Source organism: Rhea pennata, chromosome 3, assembly GCF_028389875.1.
Source record: "Rhea pennata isolate bPtePen1 chromosome 3, bPtePen1.pri, whole genome shotgun sequence".
In the NCBI taxonomy this organism is placed as follows: Eukaryota; Metazoa; Chordata; class Aves; order Rheiformes; family Rheidae; genus Rhea; species Rhea pennata.
The window spans coordinates 21,868,217-21,886,961 of NC_084665.1; the positions used below are offsets into that span (position 1 = coordinate 21,868,217).

The 18,745-nt window shown below is 41.2% G+C and overlaps 1 non-coding gene across 1 annotated transcript; it reads left to right on the forward strand.

Moving 5' to 3' along the window:
- Positions 1–17,501: 17,501 nt before the first annotated feature.
- On the forward strand, positions 17,502–17,572 carry TRNAR-UCU (transfer RNA arginine (anticodon UCU)). Its single transcript has one exon. It is a non-coding gene; the product is annotated as a tRNA-Arg (tRNA).
- The last annotated feature ends 1,173 nt before the right edge of the window (positions 17,573–18,745 follow it).

The window sequence follows — 18,745 nt, forward strand, 5'->3', positions numbered from 1 at the left end:
TCCCAGTGTGTCTGCTCCATTCTTTCTCCGTGACAAATGATCACAGATTTCAGCAGGGCTGGGTCAAGCTCTTACTATGGAGCTTTCAAATTTTAGCATGTCTGTATGATAGCCTCCAGGTAACCTTGATTCTTCTAAAGGACTCCTGGGAGTCCTTAAAGTTTTACATTCACTTTTAAAGTTTTACTTAGGAAGGAAAAATAAAAATCAGTATTATCATTTAGGGCATGCAATAAGGCCTATAGCTCCATATACATCTCCTAATCAGAGATATTTGATTCACATGGTTTCTTAAACAAGTTGCAACTAGTTTGAAAAATGACAGAACTGTTAGTAGAAGTAGTAATAGAATGGTGAGCTGTGTAATCTAGTGTACTTAAGTGTGTCTGCCATTAAAAACAGTGTATGGCCAACTGTGTTTTGGGACCAGAGACATGTAGAAGAATATATAACTGTTCACCTGGCAATAGCAGCTGCAGAAGGCAAACAAAGTAGTAAAGAAAGAAAGGTAAAATACATCAGCCCACAGCTTTGAGGTACTAACTCAGTAATTGTTAACAGCTCAGTAATTCAGCTTTAAAAAAAAAAAAAAAAAAAAAAAAAAAAGGTTTGACTTATCTTACCAAATTCTGTATTGCATATTTGGCCTTGAATGTTTTTAGATGTCCTTGTCCTAGGGGCATCCACCCTGCAATTTAATCCTTGCAAATTATTAATAACGTTTTGTACAGAGCATGCAAAGAGAGTCTGAAAGTTGTTGCTGGTGGTGGGTTTTTTTGACCTGTGAAATAACTCCTTCATAAGCTAAGGTAATATTACTCTATCTACTGTCACATTTCACACTTTTACGCTACTCCTATATTCTCTGTGCTTGAGCCGTGTCTGAGGTGGGGGAGGAGGTGATCAGTCAATTGGGACTGTTCCTCTCTTCACATTTTCAGATCAGCACCCAGTAGTTCCTCTGTGGTGAACTCTGAATTTTGGCTCAGCAGCACTAGATTGATCTTTATCAACAATTTTCACTTATTATTCCCAGGACTGCTTATATTCTGTTCCTCTGCCTTTGGCTTCAGATGCTTTACTCCAGTTTTGAAAAATCATCATTTTTTTTATTGCTGTTCTTGGGACATTTAAATCATCTTTTGAATAGAGACCGACACCCATACAGTTCTGCCTACCTCTCTTGGTAGCAATATCCAGGATATTTTATTTGTGATATACTCTTTTTTACTTCATCTTCTCACCAGGATTTTTCTTTCAGTGGGAAGGTTTTCTAATTTCAAGCAGTCTTCGGGTAGTTTTTATTTGGAAAAAAAAAATCACCCAAACTGATGTAATTCTCCTCTTCTTTGTACCCTGTCCCCCTGCCATCACCAAAAAACACTTTGTCATCTGTGTATCTTCTTTTCCATTTTCTTCCCAAAATTGCCTTGGTCTGTGGCACACTTTTTTTCCCCTCTCTTGAAAGGAGTAGTTCTAAAGATATGCTAATAAAATCTTTATCCTACATTATCAGAAGTTCTGCTGTGTAAAACTGTCTCCCAGTTCTCCAGTTGATATCCTGGCTGTTATTGTAACCTACTTGCTTTAGTCACACACATACGCACAATTCCATGCAGAAATGACAGTGAGAGCCTCCAGGTTTTGTGGCTAAGTATGAAGAGGAAATGTAAAAAATAAATCCAGGTTACCTCTGTAATCTTGCCTCTTTGCCTACTTGCGGGCATACGCTGTATTATAGGCTTTTATAGCTCGGTCACAAACTGTTCCTCAAATGCACTATAATCATAGTATTTTCTTAAACCTTAGTTACATGTATATCATCTTTCTCGAGCTGTGTTCTGCCATCTGCAGACCAGAGGCCAAGAGTCCTGCCTGGACATGGTGCGTAGCTGGCTGTGCTTGCAGTGAAAAACACTGACGGCTAATGGGTGCTAGACAAACACGTGGTCTAGGGGTACGACACAGTGAAATCTTGCTTACCTTTGGCTGGCACTTGGAGCATTCCCCCAACTTTCTTTGAATTTTAAAGTAGCTACCAGGGAGCCTTGATGCACTGACTCACCTCTAGGGCTTGGGCAGCCTCTGGGAGAAAAACCCCTCTGTCCAGCTGATTTCTGCTCCAGAAGGGAATCTGACTTGCAGTGCCACAAAACTTTGACAGCAAGTAATGGGGGAGAGATTTCATATTGCATGAAGTAATGTAGCAACACCTAATGCAAACAGGCTTTCGCTGGGTTTTCTCCTGGTCTGGGCAATTGTGTATGAAGATGCTATCTTTGCATGTAGAAAACAGTGGGAAGATTATTCGGTTTGTTGGAGTTTTACACAGGACCTCAGGGGCTGATGATGGCTTTGTGCAGCGCTTTCATCGTGGAGTCTGAGAGGGCTGATTTTGACCCCTGGAAGAATTTGAAACTGCTGTAAGGAAGCAGAGTTGTGCTGGAATAAAACCGACTTTCTTGGCCGACGGTGCAATGTTTGGGGATTCTTGGCCTTTGCAGCAGGACGCCTGGCCAGGGCTGGCCACAGGCTCTGATGGCTTCTGTGCCTTGCTTGCGTTCAGGAGGCAGGGTGCTTTTGAGGATTGTGGCAAAAAGCTTGCAGACTGCCGAGGAACTGGATGGGGCGCCTGTGCGTGCCAATGCCAGTCTGAGCGCTGAGCAGACTTCAGAACGAAGGCTTGCGTGGATTTATTCTCATTAAGGAAAATGTGCAAAATTTTGTCTTGGTGACAAAATGAGAAGCGCAAATGTTTGTGAAAGGGGAGGAAAATGAAGTATTAGAGTGGAGTTAACTGATCTGCTGTTAGTGACTTGGGGCATTCCTGGCTGCAGGAGGCAGCTGGGCAGCGCAGTGCTGCAGGAACACTCTGCTTTGTAAATTCACTTTGGAAAGTAGGAATTTGGTTCCCTGTTTTCCTTCCACTTGAACAACAAATGCTCTCAGAAGCACCTTCCTCTTCTGTTCAAGGAAGACTCTTCTATCGTAATTCTCATCTGTTTTTATCCTCTATTGGCCCAAACTGTTTAATGCGAATGTGGTAAGAAGGACCCAGCCCCCCTTGAAGCTTTCTGAGAGGGCAACAATCTATGTCTGCTTAACAAGTTTCTCCTGGCTTGCTCAGCCTTCCTGCTATTACAGATCTTCTAGAGTTTATAAACCATAAATCTCTTGGAGGAGACCCAATGAGATATGGGTAAATAAAGGGGTCATACCAAGTATCTAAGCTGTTCTGTTCAAACCACGTTCTCCTCCTTTTCTCAGTTCCAGGGGCTCCAGCCTACACAGTGCACAAAGCATATCCGGATCAGTGAATACCATATGGTAATTAAAAATATTGTGCATTCATATCTTCTTTTACAATAGTAGCTCAATTCAGAGATTAAATGAAAATGAGTATCTTCTTCATATTGTGTTATCTAGAGAGAGGTGGGGCGAAGCCTGTCGTAAATAAGATGTTGTGGAGGAAAGTTTGGTTGAGTTATGTGATTTGTGGTGATGAGATTTGCCATATAACAGTTTTAAATCTAAGTATCACAGTGAAATTTATTTTAGACTTTATTAAATATTTTATTCAGTTGATTGACATAAATGCAGTCCCCAAATTTAGGGTTTTAATGCTGCTATTTTTCATGTGTTGCATGAGCACAGCAATGCATTTCCTACCACACCTGCTAAACCTTCAGGAAGTGGCTATTGATTCCTGAAAGTTTTAGAAATGGTATGGAGCAGGGCACTTTTTTTTTCTTTTTTCTTTTTTTTTTTTCCCGTGATAAAAATGTGTGCAAAATGTAAAATAAAGATGCATGTAATTATTGTATAAGGTGAAATGCTAGTATTTTGCAAAGTATTTTGTATCGATGAAATAAAACCAGGGCCTCCTTGCTTGCTAGCAGAGAAATCTGAAAATTGACACTTTTCATATAAAAACTGACTGCAGTTGCAAAATTTTCTTATAAATTTTGTTTCTCATAAATGTATTCTTTCCACCCATCCAATGCTGATTCAGTTTTGCATTTAGAGGAAAACTGCTGTGTTATGGACAGACAACAGTCTTTACCAAAGATCCAAGGCCTACTGTGATACAAACTGGTTGTATGGGTAAAATCTGCATATAATTGTTGCTGTCTTCGTAATTTTTGGTTTCTAGCCTTTGTTGTCTCTGGATCACAGCAAACAGATGGTGTTCAAGTTTTATTTGAATATCTGAGTACATTGGAAATGAGGCGAAATGAATTCAGCCATCACTAATAAGAATAATGCCAAACCCTCAGGAAGTTTCTTTCCTCCCCAACTTTTCCATAGTCCTGTTTATAACTCACTTTGTTACACAATTGTGTTTTGTCTGAATAGTTTAATGACTGCTCTTTGAGTTGCAGCTCCGGCTTCGGGTAGCACTGGGTGAGTTGCATTGCAATGATGGCAGCTGCAAGGATCTCCGTCCATCTGTCCATCCATCTCGTCAGCGTGCAAGGCAATGTTGCTGTTCCAGCTGCACCTGGAGGCTTGCGAGAGTCAAGGAAAAACCCTGAAGTTGGTGGCAAACCCTACAATAAAGTGAGCAACTCACCTCAGATGTAGAAAACTAAACAGATCTCCTCAAAATATGTTTACTTTTCTGGCTAGGTAAATACATCATATAGTTATATTTAGAATTTGAATCCAAACAATAACATGTTAGTAAGGTAACTGTTTTCCCCTCAATGGTAACCAGTGACAACTGAAGGCATTAATCTTTGTATTTTATATTGCTAACCAACCCTGCCAAAAGTTAGATGGCTTTAATAGCTAGCTGGTATTTGTATAACGTGTAAGTTCAGCTGTATATTTGCCTTTGATGGAGCAGACTTGCAAACAAGATCTGGCATCTGAGCAGGCCTGTGCTAGACTGAAATTATTCATATGGAGTTGGATAAGTAAACAAATCAGGAATTTGGAGACTTTTTAGGTTATTGAATTTTTTTTCATCTGGTATCTGCCTTTTTAACTTGGAGCTGACCAAGATGGTTTTAAAAACTAAGCTTTTAGGCTTAAAAAGCTCATTTATTTATTTCTAGGATATGTTATTCATACTTGTAATAAACTAATGGGATTTAATAGACTCAAAGTAGTCTCAAAAGTGGAGGAACTTTTTTTTACAGTATGATGAAATATCTGAGTAAACAGGTCCTATGTGCTTTGCTGCCTGATTTATGCCCCTGAAACGTCAAGCTATATGGCATGAGTGGTTATTTTGCTTGTCAGAGAAATATTATTTCTCTGTGCCGGTCCTTCGATATTTCAGAGTGCTAGAAAAACGTATGTGAGCACTGAAATAGGAATGCCTTTTTAAGGGTGACGTGAGGTAAAGAGGCGAAGTCACAGCACAGGGACTGTGCTGACTCCCTAAATGTGAAACATAGCAAATGCTCAAAATATCAGATGTGTAAGTTGAAATTGCCTCAAGGCAGCTTAATCTTATATGGGAGGAATTGGCATAACGTGTGAACCAAGCAGAAGCTGACCTTGGCAGCCGCCGAGCAGCAATAGCTTCTCTGGGACAAATTGTTCCAGAACAGTTTATCGCTCGTGTGAGCACAGACTTGCTTTATTGCTGATCTGGGTAGCGAGTCTCCTGGTTTGATCTCCTGATATGGTCCTCGATGGGATAATCCTGCTCTTTATTCGAAACTTGAGTTTTTTCTTTCAGGGAAATCCTCGATGGCTGCTTTCTTTCTTTCTTTCTTTCTTTTTTTTTGAGAGGGGGATTGTTTTATTTTGGTTTTTGTTTTAACGTCGTTAGCCAGGGATGTAGCGAGAGAAACGCGGCACCTTTCCTAGCACATCGCAGAGGCAGATTGCTAAAACAGCTGTGCCACGTGCTGCCTGTGGAGCACAAGGTTTGTGCGCCTCTTGCACAAGCAGAGAGTACCTCTTAGTACCACATCATATATCAAATCAGGCAGTGTTACAACTGGAAGGGGGAAGAAAGCTGTTTAATTAAAATAATGCTTTCTTGAATATAGGTCATCTTTTGCTTCCTTTTTGTTTTTTTTTTTTTTTTCCTTCTTCTTCTTTTCCTGTTGGGTTTTACAGAAATCCAAGCATCTCGATGTTCAAATACCCTTGAATATTTTGGCACCTAGGGACTTGTTTCTGCTTCATAATGATTTCGCTTTGTTAACCTGCAGTTGGGTTGTTGAGAGGAGAGTTGGACCTTTTTCTGTTCTTTTTATGGATTATTTTTGGCCCTAAGAAAACCTGTAGCTTTTGCAAAATGATCAGCATCTCTAAACTTAAATGCTGTCACAGCATCGGATCTCACAGAATTGTGGCTTCAGACGTGCATCTGGAAGTATTAAAAAGCTTGTGTTAGACAGGAATGTTACCCTCAATATAAATTTCCGTAGGAAAAAAAATGAATTTGTCTCTTCTCCACATATTCGCTCCACTGGTGTCTCTGTTGACACACAGAGCCACTTTGCTAGGATGATTTTCACTCAGGGTTAACCTTTGAGGGAGCTGCTGAGGGGCAATGCAGCAGAAGTTTTTAAAGCAATCATTTTTAGACTTCCGATGGGTGTGCTCGGGCAATTCCCCCCCCCCCCCCCGCCCTTGCCTCAATTTGCAGTGATGGAAACCTGCAATGAGCCAGGATCGGTTTCCAGTTTGGAGGCTGGCGTGTGACGAAAGGGCACTTGGGAGCTCCCCGAGCTGCTGGCGGGGACGGAGCCGCGTGTCCCTCCCCGGCTTGTGGACAAGCTCGACTGCTGCTTTTCTCACTGCAGTGAGGTGCCCCCGACCGCTTATCGCTCTGAATCTCCCCTGCACTTCTCCATTCCTGCTGCGGCTCTGTCAAGGCAGATAGGATGGCATTTACACCTTTAAAACCTTCAGAACTTTGCACTGACTAAGGACTATGTGGTTTTTGGCTCCAGTTTCAGCGCTTTAGGGCATGATTTCAACCATGTCTATGGAGACCAATTTTCAACATCAAAACAAACCAGTGTAAGTGGAATTTATATTACCTTTTAAAAACGCAAGTCAACAGAGCTGAGGACTCTGCCTCAAGGAAGCCTCTTGGGTTTGTTCAGGGAATTACTACAAATATTTTACATCCTTTTTGGGATTTGAGACAACCTCAGGAAGTGCCTGCTTAGGAAGGCTGTGGAAATACCCAGGCTGCATGGCTGATGCAAGGTGATTTCTGGGCCCACAGCAAAAGAGAGCACCCCTCTGCTGTGAAATATCTTATGTTGCCTGAAAACAGTTTAATTTTTAGAGCTAGGTTGATTACTCTAAACACCTAAAGGAAATATATATATATATTATATATATATATGTTGTCTAAGCTCAGTGTTGTTTTCAGCTTGGGTGGTGGTGGTCAAGAGCAAAATCTGAGCAAAATTCTTGATCCTGACTGACCAAGCTTGTGCAAGTTTGGGTAGCTCTAAAGGCAAAGAAATATTCTGCTCCCTAGAAATATCTCTGCAATCCTGTGATGGAAATTCTCTGTGCAGCAGTGCTGTAATAGTGGAAGGACTGAACTCAAAGTAAGAAAGTCTGCAGGGAATAGCATGTTAGGATACCACCTGAAGCCCATCAGAAGGAGGAAAGCTAGAGATATCGTAACACTGGGTGGGGGGTACTTCATCATTCTCTGAAATCTGCCTCAGAGCAACTTAGTGATCATGACTGAATATCTTGGAAATTCAGTAATGGAGTTTCCAATGTGCTCTGCATCATAACTGGGTGGATTTTGACAAGTTCATTATAATTAGTGAGTAATTTCAAAACATTATTTGAAATACAAATAAATCACAGTGCTCATTTTTTTTGAGCTCTGTGCTGCACGCGGCACATGTTCTTGCAGACTATGGGAGCTTCCTGAACTTGAGACTGAGTCACTTGCCCCGTTAGCAGCAGCTGTGGAAGTGGTCTTGTCCTTAATTTCTGGGAGACTTCCAAAGGCAGCCTCTGTGTGTGGCTAAACTTTATGCTTACGCTCCAAAAATGCTCACACAGGCTAGAATCCAGCAGAACACTTAAGCTTATGCGTAACTTTTAAGCACTTGGGTAATCCTATGGCAGCATTCGCTCATGTATTTTAAGTACTTTGTTGGACTGGGGTCACAGTCATAGCCATAATTAGATTTGGGTTTTTAAAACATCACTTTGATGAAAGATAATATTTTGCATATACATAGGCTCTACAGCATTGGATTTGGAAAAAGAATTCAAAAACCGCTTGCAAGCTGCAGCCCCAACTGTGGTGACGGTGCTACACACTGCATTAATAATGAATGCAGCGGTTATTATGTGGAATTGCACACTGGATTAAAAGATGACAGTTAAAGCTAGTATCTGGAAATTTTACAAATAATATTTTTTCAAAGCTGGCTAGAGCTTCTGCCATCTCACACAGCAAGTAGCACAGGAAAAGGAAGACATATAAAGTTACTGGATTTACATTTTAAAATACCCTGTCCTAGGGATTTTGGCTTGGGTACAAGCATCAAATTATTACAAGATGAATATTTACTTAACTGCTAATTTTATGATGGGAGAGGGCCATGCCAACAAACTGCCAGCTTAGAAATGTATTTTAGTTATCTCAGTACCTTGCAGGCAAATGTATCTGAGTGAAATGTTAGCACCAGCTGTTACAGCTGAGCCTTCCTTTCTTTACTTATCAGCGCTGTATGTGTGTATCATGCATTTGTAACATATGTATTTGTGGCGTGTGTTTATAATCGTTCAGGGGAGCTTTATTGTTCAAGAACAAAGGTGGATTTTGTAAAGGCAGCAGATCCTTTGCTGTGTTGCTTCCACTTGACACGGACTTTTCAATGCTTTTCTCCTGGTTTTGCTGAAGAATCAGATGAGCAGTGTTTTGCCTGGTGGCAGGCAGGCCCCCCATGCGTCGAGGAAGTCTGTGGAGCAGACCACACGATCGCCCTGGTGTCACCCCTCCAGGAGGGCCCTGCTCAGGAGACTCTAGGAATGTCTTTGCAAGAAAGCAGCTTTCTGGATGAATCTGGATCTTAGTATTATTACTATTCCTTGTGCTGTTTGGACACTCATTATTTGCACTGACTAATAAATGGCAAAAGTATCCAAGCTTTTACTCTCCACTGTCTTTGCTTCCCAGCATGTAAATATGGTGCCTCTTTCCTACCTCTTATGTACCTTTGTATGCAAACAGACTTTGTACAAAATGCAAATTGATGCTGTGTATTACAGTTTCACAACAACTTCACTGTGACCTCATTCGAATTTCTGCCAACTCCCGAAATGGAAAAAAGTTCCAAACTGAACAAGAAAAGATGGTTATGTAAAATATGTTTATTTGTGATAGACTCAAGGGCAGATTTCAACATGGTATGTTGTGATTATAATACAGAAATATCTCTACTGGATAGCTATAAGGGGCTGACAAAAGTCAGGTATTTGAGAGGGCAGCTTCCTAATAGAAGTGGGAAGCAGAACTGTAGCCCGCACATTTAAAGTGGGCTGTCTCATAAAATGTTATGCTCTTGTAAAGGTTTCACTGTGGTTTCTGTCTTACAATATTGACTAGCACGAGTTAGGGAGGTGACAGGTGAGTCCGGTCTGCAGTAAGATGGGAGCGTATGTCAGTTTGAGATCGGTTCTACATTTGCAGAGAACAGAAGAGAAGAAACTGTGCAGCCTTGGTGTAACACAGCAGAGCAAACAACTACTGCTTGATATTGTGTTCCATGAAATTTCAACGCTTTATTGAAGATGTTCACTGTGTAATTTAGGTTTTTCCTCTTTAGCATACCAGAGCAAAGACAGAATTCTTCCTACCCCATTAAAGTTTCATGTTACTATTTTGATCCTCATGACTTGGTTTTAAGTATAAAATAGCCTGCCTCACAGTGAGTGCTCAGCATGTTGCTTCATATTTCCACTAACTATCTACCTTTGCCAGTTTTTAAAGCTCTCATGAAACAGAATAGCCTCACTAAATATTTGGGGTAAAGATGGCCCTGGGTTGCAAAACATAGATTTTGAATGCTCCCCTGTCTGGGAGGAGCATTTGAATCTGATGCCTTTAATTTCATTTTCTACAGAAATGAGTGCAGCTGTGCAATTTCTTTTATGGACATACTGGTACATATTCATAGCTCCCATAAAAGACAGCCCCATTCACAGCTAGAGTTTTATTTTGGCCTCATCTCTAGTTATCTGCTGAATGATTCTCCCTCAATGCACGATAGTTCTTGACCAGGGAGGTGAATTTGGCAGCACCAAAAATGCAGGACCACCTTCCCTTCCCAGCCTTCGTGAAAGAAATGGGAATATGACTAGGCAAGGCCCCAAGCAACCTAATATGAGTCTTGATGTTGACCCTCTTCTGAGCAGGGAGCAGGACTAAGATGACCTCAAGAAGTCTCTTCCAACCTAAATAATTTTATAATTCTATGAAGAAGGGGGGGGGGGGGGAAGGAGAGGGAGAGAAAAAAGGCAACTCCAAGATATTTGAAAGTATATTTCTTTATAGAAACATGTTACCTTTTAGTTGGAAATGAGTAACACCTCTCTTCTGGAGGGCTAATTTTCTGAGGGAAAAACAATTGCTTTTCTCTTGAAAGACAAATGCTTCACTGGAGGTCTGGGGGGACAGGGATATATGTCCTCCAGGGGATCATGCTGCTTAGAGCTGCAGGGTGGCTGCGAGCAGCTGCCTTCGGGCACCTTCCTCTGCTGAACCAGCCTCCACCCAGAATAAACCTGCAGTAGATCTCACTGCTGTGAAATATTAGGCTTGTCCTACAATATTTTTCTTTAAGTATTGGCTTTATGTTCAGTCAAGCTGAACCAAAATCCATGTACTCTGTATTTTCAGTGTCTTCTGTGGCAACATATGCTGTGTTGTGTGAATCCTGGAGAAAGGCTTCTGTGGAAATATCAGTGGTTTTTTTTCTTTTTTTTTTCTTTTTTTTTTCTTTTTTTTTTTTTTGTGCCCAGTGGAGAGGATCTTACCTCACTCTCCATACTAGCTAATCTTCTGACACTGGCCGCAGTAGATCCCAGCTGTATTTATTTGGTATAGTTTCTGGATATGGAGTGTTCAGGCATATTCTTGTGTGGGCTCACCCACAGCTGAAAAGTTGATGTTGGCAACGTATGTCTGCACATCTCAGGTTAGCATTACTCCCTTACTAAGACTGTTTTGTAACTAATAAAGTGCAGAAGTGCCTTGTATCTGCTGAAGATGCTCCCTTTGCCAATATGGACGACTGGCATCTGTGAGAAGGTGCAGGGAAAGGGAGAGAGGCCTGAGCAGTGTTACAGTCCCACACTTTCTGATCAGTGGATTTAATAACTGTATGTCTGTCATACAAAACAGTTGCATGAAGATGGCTGTTTCTTTAAAATTAGTCTGTAAACTCTGAATGATGACAGTACAGCTAAAAGCATTAACTCTGGACTTCTCTAACCTCATTTAACAGTGAGCCAGAAGCCTCACGAGAGTCTGAACCATTAAGCTTCAAAAGCAGAATATTCTGTCATCAGTAGAAAGTTAATGAGAACAGTCCTTGAATTGTTCATTTTGTATTCACAGGATTTGTCTACCCTAGTGGTACAGTTAAATGCTTGTGTGTTATGTTTGTCATCTGCGTCTCTGTTGTCTCTTACAGTAATTTGATCACCACCAAAATGCATCCCTGTTGTATTCCTTGTCTGCCTGCATTCATCTAAGGACTGAAAAAGCCTTAATGGGAGTCAGGTTTTGACACCTATGACACAGGAGCCTCTGTCTGGTGGTGTGTCCATGTGTGTGATATGAAACATCAGCAGGGAAAGTTTTCTTCTTGCACGAGCCTTTTGCGTGTGTGGTGCTGTACTGGTCTGCAGTGACTCACCCTGGTCCTGCTTTGGCCAGCGTGTATCCCACAGAGCCTCCCTGTCTCTCAGCTCAGAGTTAGGAGCAGGCTCCTGGGTTTTTTACCTGCCAGGCTGGCTGGTGTTGCGTCTTTACTGTACTGAACTGGTACTAGAGAAGGATAGAAGGAAAATGAGACAGAAAAATGCAATCTCTGTCTGCTTCGTGTTTTTCCATGCTGCTGGAGAGCTAGGGTCTGTAAAGCATAACCGTTGGCTGCTAAATCCACTACCCTTTGCTCACCATTAATTTTCTACAGAAAACATACAAAAAATGTTGCTAATGCAAATGATGGTCAAAGTAGCAAAGCATGTTGCCTCAGCTACCTCTCCTTTTCTCTTCTTGCTTTAGTGGGTTTTGGTGTTTATAGCAATAGTCCCCATCAGTCTAAAGGATTCAAGACCAATGCGAGCATGCTAGTGGCAGTCCCCATCAGCCCGCAAATGCACTTTTGATGTCTGGCTATTAAGGTGTCAGGAGCTTCCTGCATGAGAAACAAGATTGCTGTATTTAGTGGTTCTCAGTGGACTGCTTCTGTGAATTTGTCGAATTATTTTTCCAGACTGATGTGAACTTTTAATATTCATGGTATCTAGCTGTATAAAGGGGTAGGAAGGATGGGACACAAACTGCATGCTGTATTCAAGACATAGTGGATTTATGCAACAGCATAATGAGGTTCGGCTTCATTCCCAACTCTGTCCTCAATAGGTTCTGATGCCAGATTTGCTTTCTGCAGCTGTAATTTACATCAAACTATTCCGTATAACCTTGACACCATGCTCCCAAGAGGTTGCAGTAAATTCAGGGCCCTTAATTGTTTAAGTAAATTCGGGACATTTTTTTCCTCATACGCTTCACTTTACATTTATCCACGTTTATTCACCCCCTACCCAGATTGTCTATGCATGTGCTAAGCAGCAAACGGCTTGGGTGGCCCTCAGAGGGGCTCCACCAGTGAACTCCCTCCTGTGAAAAACAGATTATATTTATCTATCGTTGCTTTCCCACTTTTTAAGTAGCTTAAGTAGGTGAGGACTTTCCTTTAATCCCAACACAACCTCCTTTCATGGAAATGCTTTGGTGAGGGCTCTTGCTGGCAACCTTTTGAAAATCTGAGTAGGTGACATCAGCTGGATCCTCCTTGTCCACAACCTGCTTGTTAAGGTCTTCAGAGATCTGTGGAGCCCAACCTCCTGTGTGAGCACCGCACTGCCTCTCCGTGTCCTGTTCGTCCATGCTGCTGCTGGTGACATTCCTTATGAGATGTCCTCCAGATGCAGGCGCTGGGCTCTTCTCTCTGTGGCTCCTGACTGGGTTTGCAGGGTGAGTGAGAGGCTGTCCTCTGCAGCAGAGGTTGGAGGCTTTCACCATTGAGGTCTGTGAGGAGTGAGGAGGTCCATGAGATAGGGTCATGGTGGTTTCTGACTGCTTGTTTCATCTATTTATGCTACAGCCTCTTCTATCTACTATGTGATTTGAGGCAGATCCTTTGATACATTGCTTGAAGGCAGAGAGGGAACAAGAGTTCTGGCATCGTAGCCTTGCCAAATTCCTTCTTTGTGAACATGATAGAAAGTTTCATATAATTTTTTTGTTGTGGGTCGTTTTTTTTGGCCCTATCAACACTCTAGGAGGCTTCAGGAAGCATTTGAAATAGGTTTGATTGTTAGTCCAGCCTTTTGCAGGTCGCTCCTTTGGCCTTATGTGTTTTTACATGTAGCCTTCCAGGCTTCATGATCATTTCTCTTTTCCTTATTTGTATACAACTCTATTTTCTTGGAGGATGACTTAGTGATTTTAATGAAGTCTCTTACCCTGCTGTTTAGGTATGCTGGCTTCCTTTTGGTCTTTCTGCAGCTTTTATTCTGAGCATCTAAAATGTGTTTGTTTTCATAGTTTCCATGCCGCTTGCAAGAATTTCACTCTTTTGACTTCCCACTTGGGTGTTTGCTGTGTATATTCTGTACAGAAAACATTCCTATATATTATACATAGATACTCTAGAAATATGAAAAACAAGAAGAAAACATGACCTTCTCAAGATTAGGTAATTAAGGGTTCAGACATTTCATTCTAGAGTAACACCAGAAGAATTTAGCCCTGCAGGTGCCTGCACAACTTTTGTTATTGAGACTTCAGAGCATTTAAAGTATAAAATGTTACTGCTGTCAACTCAGCTTGCAGCCTGTTAAGTTCAAAGTCCTTTTTATATGCTTACTCAGGTGTGCAGGGATGGCTCATGCCTTTCCCACAGAAAGGGGTTTTCTAGATCAGAACTGCAGAGGTTTTAGAGAGTATCTTTTGGGGAAAAAAATGACTGGTTCATTAAAGTTATGTAATAAAATGAAGCAGACCATGCATTTGAAAGGTAGGAATTTTTAAGTACTCAGAGTTGGCCTGACACTGCTCTACTGTTGCAGCTAGCTAGTCCAATAGGCTTCTGAGAGAACAGAGTTAGACCATGATGTGTGCTGAGAACGGTCTTTAACTTCCAAAGGTCTGATTTGAAGGATGTTGATGTTAATGGGAATGCTTCCCCTGTTCGAACAGTTACATAGCAATAGCAAATATTTTAAACTTTTAATATTTTTTCTGTCATGTTGGTGTGATACAACAGTTGCTGTAATATCTGCAGCTTTTTGTACTGTGCAAATACAATTAATGGGAAGCTTTAGAAAGCGAATTAACTCTGAGATCATTCATTTCCTTCAAAAAATGCACTTTTTAATGTACATGGTCTAAGACTGTATCAGTATGAAATAGAACTGATGTTTTTTTACCCATGCAAAAATGAAAATGTTGCGTTCTGTCCTTCAATTTGTTTTTCAGCAGCTATAATCCAACTCCATTTTATTAAACAGCTCTCTTTCCTCCTAATATACACAGAAATGTTTGCAGTATAAACAGCTTAACCAGACATCTGCCTTTACCTAAATATAAAACGCAGTTAACTTTTTGCCCTGTTTCTGTTCACCAGTGCTGATAACTTTTTCTGCTGGCCAGATGAAATAAAATTAGTTTTTATACCAGATGCAGCACAGTTTAGTTTTGTATTATGCAGGTGTTCCCCCAGCTGGGAAATGTGGAAGCTTGCCATTTTGCTGAGATGATGGTTAAGTTTAGAAATGTGAGGGCGTTAAAAATAATTCTACGCGTTAACAGTGGGCTTTGTCCCTAGTGGGCTCCATATGCCTAGCATCTGACTAGGGCAGCAGCTGTTCTATATTTTAATAGGAGAGTTATAAAGTTAGAAACATGTATGATCATTCAAAACATAAGCAACTCTTTGCAGTCATGGAAACAGAATTCAACAATAAACTTGCATTTGTGAGCGTTCCAAACAAAATAATCCCACTGCACTATGTTCAGGTGGTCTAGGAGAAGTGAATGAACTTGGTTTTCTATTTCCTTAAATTCTGTTTACTCTAAGTTCTTTTTTTCCCTTTTTTTCCTGCCTTTTTTCTGTTCCTGCAAAGATATTAAACTTTGCATGTGATCCCAATTTAGATTCTTCTCCAAAAGTGATAACAGAGATCTGTATAAGAATCTCTCCCAAAATGTGTGTTGTTGATACCACTTATATCAGTAAGATACAGTGAAGGCTCAGAGAACGCCTTGCTCTCATCTGACTTCTTTGGATGCCCAATTAGCTGTTCAAAGTCTTCTAATGTTTTTGGTACAGCTCCATTTACCTTGCAAAGAATGTATGAAGTTCTGTTTTCCTGAAACCAGGAAGAATTAAATGAACTTGAGAGTTTCATTCCTAGCAGAGTGCAGGTTTTTTGGCATGGAAATACATACGAAAGCTCTCCTTGTTCAGGCTCTGGCTTGTACTGGAGCTATCTTCTCATTTTGATTATGGACTTCTTTCAGCCACACACTCAATCACCTACCACACCCCTACCCAAAACAATACCAACCAGCCTCCACTTCCCCCCCTCAAATTCCTGAACAGCCTTATATTTGTCTTCATTTTGGTCTGCTAACCTGCCTGTGTTTTGTTTTGGAGGGGCTGCTATTCTTTCAGTTCCCTGCCTCCATAAAAGAAGGCTGTGATTAATGTCTGGGGTGCAGAGTGGTGCCCACACCCAGCAATTGCGTTAGATTGCCACCAACCTGTAACAATATAATGGCAAGTGGCCTAATCTGTGCTCCTGAGCTGTATGATAACCTCAGTGACTTAGTAGTTTTGGTCTTAAGGAGTGGTCTCATATATACCTGAATACTGCAAACATATGGGAGTGGGGGGTGACTGGCAGTAAAATTTGTGCAAAAATGAAGTGTGTTAAGCTCAGTGTATAAGCAGGATGAGATGTGAAGGAACTAGCGAACTGGATGTGGTTAGGGCATACATTAAGAGCTACAGCTGCCTGTGCTGTTTCTGCCATTTGATATATGCAATACAGATCTAGGTGTGCATAGTTCATGTGGTTATTGCAGCACAAGTTAACTTCTTTGGATTTCGGGATCTTTGGGATCCAGCTAACAAAGCAATTTTGTATCATTGTCAGACGAGCTAAGCAAAGATTTAGGTGGAAAACTCTGAAGTCAAGTGTCCTGTGTGCTGCTGGTATTCAAAAGGTATTATGGATACACAGGTGAATGAAAAGACCATATTTACTGCTCTTTTGTGAAGTTACAAGCTTGAACTGGAATCAGTGGTCTCAGCCCTTCTGGCCAGCACAAGTCTTTGGCTAACTCTTACCTAAAAATTCATGTGTTGCCCTGCCCAAAGGACACTGACTGCTGTAAAACTAGTTAGTTGTAGGATTGCCACAAATATTCCTCTGCTTCCCTAATGCTTGAGAAAGTAGAGTGCAGATGATAACAGCGGTGTAAATAAGGAACCTGCTTGTTCTGGGAGACCATGGTGGGTAGGATCAATGACTGGGGATGAGACCGGCAGTGCAGTGTATGCTGGAGTCAATCTGCGGCCATTCATTTCCCAATGGGGAGCATGCTGGTACTCCGTAAATGCCACAACTGAAGGACGGCAAAATCAGTTTGGCTATCTGTTGCCTTCTATCAGGATGTGAGAAAAACCACTCATTTTAACCTCAGGAAGAAGAACAACAAAAATAATCAATGGTTTCTTGGAATGGACTATGCTAAATTATGCAGTTTAGGAAATTAAAAGTCAGTTTAAATGAATGATGATGATGCTGAGGGTAGAGAGCTATTTAGGGACCAGTATAGTTCATTTTTTGAGGACAGACTATGGAGAGAGATGTTAGCTGCCGAGCCAATCAGGAGGGAGAATGTGCATCGCTGGTTGCAGGAATGGGGAGGGTGGTGGGGGAGAGGAGAGGAACAAGGCAATCAGCTTGGTGCTTGTGTACGGTAGTGGGTTACCTTGCAGACTGGAAGGATGAGGATCAAGCGGATTCATAGTGATGGTAGTAAGTGGCGAGGAATCCTTCTGGCAAGAGGAAGGAGGCTTCCTACCAGCTACCCAAGGACTGTAGCGAGCTTTGTGAATCAGAGGGCTCAACAAGCAAGGAGGACTCAGGAGGGCTTCAGCGTAGGAGTCTGAGAAGGGTTGGGTTATGTCATGGAAAGTGATAGCTGTTCACAGCATCCTATGGGTCAATGGAGGGGGGCAGGTTTAGCTCAGGTGGTTAGAGCGTGGCGCTTCTAATGCCAAGGTCATGGGTTCAATCCCCATATGGGCTACCCTGAGGGTTAGACTTCCAACCTTACCATTCTATGATTCCATGATTTGCTCAATGAGTATGCAAAGTCAAAGGAAGCAAGAGTATGTGCAGAAAAATATTTTTAATAGCTCATAATCACCATGGAAAATGCAAATGAGTTCCTCTGTAGAAAGTTATTGGGTTTGTGTTGCTGAACTCCTCTCTCCAGAGAAGAACAGGGATTAGCTGGGGTCTCATCCCAAGGCTCCAGGGCCCTGAACAAACAAAACATGATACAGGCTGTTCAGTGCCTCCACACGGTGCCAGCACTATTTGTTTTTTGGCCTACGCCACAAACATGTGCTCTGACTGTTTTGGCAGATGATGAAGTATTTGCTTAAAGCCACAAATGACTCCTTGAAAGAACGACCATTGGATAATGGGATCTTGATCTGCAATTTGTCTGAGCATGGGGGATGCATCACCCCAAACCAAAGTGATTGCGGCCTGTTCTGGGTTGAGCTCCACTGTTTTGCATCGTGGACGCCAAGTACTCCAGCCACACTCATTGCTGCTCTCTGGGCACATCTTTTGAACGCAAGCGCTGAGCATGATTAACCCACTCAATAAATCTCCATCTGTGGGTCTGCACCACAGGAGCTTTTTTTTTGTAGATAAAGTATATACTATTCACAATTATTTTAAATGGAAAATGAATGTTAGAAAGATGCTCTTTCCTTTAAACTAAGTAACTAACTAGCAACGTATGTCTGTTGGTATATCTTTTTTAAAAATTTTTTGTCAATACAACTCACTAGGAAGCATGTTTGTCCTCTTAAAGAGTAACTTTTTTAATTATCTGAAGTAATATATGATATAGATTGAGATATTCTGATTCTACAGAATTCACTGGAGCTTTGCTGACTTCTACAGTACTTGAGGATCCAGCCATCTAACACTGCTAATAATAACTACCTCAAAAAAAAAAAAAAAAAAAAAAAACCTAAATACACTGTGATAAGAGATAGCTTTCTTTATTAAAAATTTTGTACATCAAAGGATTGTTACATTTTAAACAAGAAATAAAAGATTTTACATATTACAAAAGATGTTATTAGTTCTTGAATTAGTATAAATTTTATGAACACTGTACATGACACATCAGAGTTATAAAAACAGAAATAGGACTGTGTGCCTGAAAATATATAACTTA